Below are 4243 nucleotides of genomic sequence, written 5' to 3' on the forward strand. Positions count from 1 at the left end.
CACAGGCGCCGGTCAGGCTAACAGAAGGACCGTCACGCTATCGGAGGAGGACCCACACGCTTCTCAGCCACCCCGCCCCCCAGTGCTCGCTACCAGGGCGGTGTTCAGCCTCGCCGCACCTTGGCTGCCCCACCTGTAACAGGGACGGGACATCAGCAGCATCTAATGCCCAGCCCGGGGCCTGCTGCCCACTGCAGGCTTAATAAGCTGCCCAAGGGGACTCTGCCCACAGCCGGGCAGGTTCTGAACAACCTGTGGTTCTCTGTGCCAAGCGAGCCCTCTCTTCCTGATTCTGTACTTGCTATCCCCTCAGTGGCCTCTCCCCACTCTGCCTGCCCACCTCCCAGTTATCCCTGGAGACTTAGCCATGCTGTCTATTGCTTTCTCCAAGGAGCCCTGCGGAATCCTGCAGATTCAGAGGTGCGTCTCTGCGGCCAGTGCCCGGCACGGGCTGCCCCTCCTCTGTCACCAAAAGAATGATTGAGTGAATGAATGAATGACTGTTTACGCCACTTGGGAAGCACTGACTCTCCTGGCTGACCGTGAAGGTGAGCCATGTAACCCATCTGAATCGCAGCCTCCGCACCTCTGAGACAGGGGAATAACTGAGATTCTGTCTACAAACAGGAAGGATGGGCAAGGGCGGGGGCAGGAGAATAGGCCCGGGCCTTCTGCCATGGGCACCCCCTGCGGCCCCAGACCGGCCTGGTATCAGACCCTGCGGAGGACCTGGACGAACAGAGACCTTGTGGGGCAGTGACGGGACGGACACGGCGCCTGTACAGACGAGGCTGGGCGGCGGGGTCGTGGTGGAGCAGAGGGCGCTGGGACCCACGGCTCCTGGCCTCCCACCGCCTCCCGACTCGGCCCCAAGGAAGTCACTTTCCAAGATCAGACCTCAGCTTCCCGTGTGTGAGCAGAGTGACCTCTGAAGGCCCTTCTCTGCTCAACCTCTGTGCTATTACATTTGAGAAGTGACGATCTACTCCCACGACCAGAAACGCACCGCCTGTCAAAGGAGCAGCTGCTAGGACGCCAGAACCAGGCAGTCTGGGCTCAAATCCCACCTTCTGCCTTGTGCTTGTTAAGTCATTTAACCCTTCTATACCTTGACTTTCCTATCTGTAAAATGGGCATAGTCCTATAATGGTATCTCACACACATGCATATTGTGAAGTTTAAACAAGTGTGTGTGTACATATATCTACACACACACGGAGCTTCCCTGGTGGCTCAGATAGTAAAGAATCTGCCAGCAATGCGGGAGACCCGAGTTCGATCCCTGGGTCAGGACGATCCCCTGGAGGAGGAAATGGCAACCCGATCCAGTATTCTTGCCTGGGAAATCCCCACGGACACAGGAGCCTGGCAGGGTGCAGTCCACAGGGTTGCCAAGAGTTGGACATGACTGAGACTAACACACACACGTACACAGAGAAAGGCCTCTCCTCGTGTCTGTGTCACACGCCCGGAACAGGGTCTGCACACAGTAAACGCCACAGAAGTATCAGCTGTCCTTATGCCTGTGGCGCCCGTACCCTGTGGTGGTGCCGGGCCCGGAACCAAGCGCCCAGGGATGGAGCAGGAACAGATCGTCTGCAGGGACAGGCAGGGAAAGGCCTCCACTGCTGGGTCAAGGCCGAGCCGCTCCTCTGACAGCAGCGGCCGAGGCAGAGGAACGCACACAGGCCCTGGGACTGAGCACACCCAGGTGCCAACGCCGGCTCCGGCACCGTGCACTTGTGAGACAGCTGGCACACCACGACCTCCGAGCCTCCACTCCTTCACCTGAAACACGCGGAGAGCGACCAGCCAGTCCCTTGGGCTGGCTCTGGGACGATGCCCTCCTGACTCAGGGCCTTCGCGTTTGCTGTCCCCTCTGCCTGCGACACTCTTCCCCAGGTCTTTTTTAATTTAAAAAAATTATTCTTATTTGGCTGCACCGGGCCTTAGTTGCGGCACATGGAATCTTTGATCTTCACTGTGGGATGTGGGGTTTCAGTTGTGGGATGTGAATCCGCCTGCCAATGCAGGAGACGCAAGAGACACGGGTTCGATCCCTGGCGGGTGGGGAGATCCCCTGGAGACGGGAATGGCAACCCAATGCAATATTCTTGCCTGGGAAATCTCATGGACAGAGGAGCCTGGCGAGCTACGGTCCACGGAGATGCAAAGAGTCAGACACGACTGAAGCGACTGAGCTCAGCACGTGTGAGCTCCCAGTTGTGGCATGTGGGATCCAGTTTCCTGACCAGGGATGGAACCTGGGCTCCCAACATTGGGAGCGTGGAGCCTTCGCCACTGGACCACCAGGGAATTCCCGGATCATCTCAGTCTCACTTTTGGACTTTTTCAGGTCTCTGCTCAAAAGCCACACACACGCTCGGGGGGCCATCCGTGACAGTCTCACCCCGGGTTCTCGGCCTTGACCCCGCTGACATTCTGGGCCCCCCGGCTCTCGCTGCCTGTCAACAGCGTCCACGGCCTCTGCCCGCCAGATGACGGCTGCAGGCCCTCCGAGCTGTGACAACCGGATGTGTCTCTGGACGCTGCTGGATGTCCCCTGGGGCACAAGCCCGCCCCCGTTGAGCACCTCCGCTCTAACCTGCTTCTTGCATCCTTTTCTTTACTTGCATCCTTTTCTTTACGGCAGTCACACTGCCTAACGCCGCCCTGGGACACAGGAGAAGTTCAAGACGCCCTGGGATGAATGAATGGAACTGAGATACACAGTACGTGCTCAATAAATGAGCCTGTTCCCTGACTGGTCTGTCGCTAACTGCTTCCTGAGTAAGAGTACACTGTTTTGGAGGTTCCGGTCTCCCCAAGGCCATCCAAATTCAGCAGAACGTGGGCCCGTGGTCAGCCCCCCTCTGGCCCCTCACTGCCCGCTCTGCTGCAGAGCAGAAGGGAAACCTGTGAGGCCTCAGCCGGCCTCCTGCCCCTGACGGGCACCACGTCGAAGTCTGCCTTCTGCACCCGCAGGGCTGGCCTGGGCTCTGTGGCCCTCGCGCCTGGAAATGCATCCCGCTGGGACAGGCCTGGGCGGCTAAGGAGACCTCGTGGTCAAGCCTCCGTAACAAGAATCACTTTGTAGAGGATGGACAGGGCTCAGGAGACGCGCTCTGTGAGATGAGGCTGAGAGTCAGAACAACCGCCGATCTTCCAGGGGCCTGTGCGTCCATTCTCACTTGCGTCCAGCTTGACGCTGAGACCTGTGCTCTGGGCTGGGAAGGCCTGGATTCAAGTCCTGGGCTCTGCCCCTTCCTACACCTACACCCCTGGACAAGTTATTCCTCTTCTCCCAGCTCCATCTGGAAAACACGACTGATAATAATACCTACTAATGATCTGACTCTGCGACCCCATGGACTGTAGCCCGCCAGTCTCCTCTGTCCATGCGATTCTCCAGGCAAGAATCCTGGAGTGGGTCGCCATTCCCTTCTCCAGGGGATCTTTCCGACCCAGGGATCGAACCCGGGTCTCCTGCATTGCAGGGAGGTTGTTTTGTTTTTTTTTTTTTTTTACCATCTGAGCCACCAGGAAAGAATAACAATAACAAACCAGGCAGCGTTTACTGAACACTAAAGTTTAGCTCTGGATTTTCACATATATTATCTCACCGAACTTTCCCAACGACCCAGGAGGTAATTGTTATTATGAACCATTTTACAGATGAGGAAACTGAGGCACAACTAAGTCCTACCCTTTGCTCAGAGTCACTGCTAGTCAGTGGCAGACACTTGATTCAGCCACAGGTAGTCAGCTCCAACCCTGAAGCACTGAGTGGCGTGCCTGGCACTCGGCAAGCGCTCAGTAAATGGTGTTTTGCTTCACTGAAGGAGGCGCAGTTTTCCAATCGGGAAACACCCGTCCTGGACCTGCACCACGAGGGTGGCGGCAGGAGCCCGGCACTGCAGGGGCACCCAGGGTCGGTGCCCACCCCCAGCCTCAGGGCAGCGCCCACGCTGGCACCCAGCAAGGAGAACAGGGCTGGACGTCGGGACACTTCCTGACCCGCCGCCCGGCAGGACCAAGTGCAAGTCCCACTCAGACGCCTGCTTTCTCATCGAAGATGGGGGGTCCCCCCACCGCACGGCCCGGATGAGGAGGTGATAAACGGAGGGGTCACATCCCGCCCAAGCTTCTGGAGCTGTCACCGCTGCCACTGTCACAGGCTGGGGGCTGTCGGGAGGCGCTTCTGGGCACGGGCCCCTCCCCCCGGCCCCCCCCCCCCCCCCCG

The 4243-nt window shown here is 58.5% G+C and overlaps 1 protein-coding gene across 1 annotated transcript in view; it reads right to left on the reverse strand.

The window, feature by feature from the left end:
• The window catches only part of FGD5 (FYVE, RhoGEF and PH domain containing 5), a 119739-nt gene that overhangs the window by 47133 nt on the left and 68363 nt on the right, over positions 1-4243 (reverse strand). The window lies entirely within an intron of this gene.

Source organism: Bison bison, unplaced genomic scaffold (genome assembly GCF_000754665.1).
Source record: "Bison bison bison isolate TAMUID 2011002044 unplaced genomic scaffold, Bison_UMD1.0 scf7180017864482, whole genome shotgun sequence".
In the NCBI taxonomy this organism is placed as follows: domain Eukaryota; kingdom Metazoa; phylum Chordata; class Mammalia; order Artiodactyla; family Bovidae; genus Bison; species Bison bison.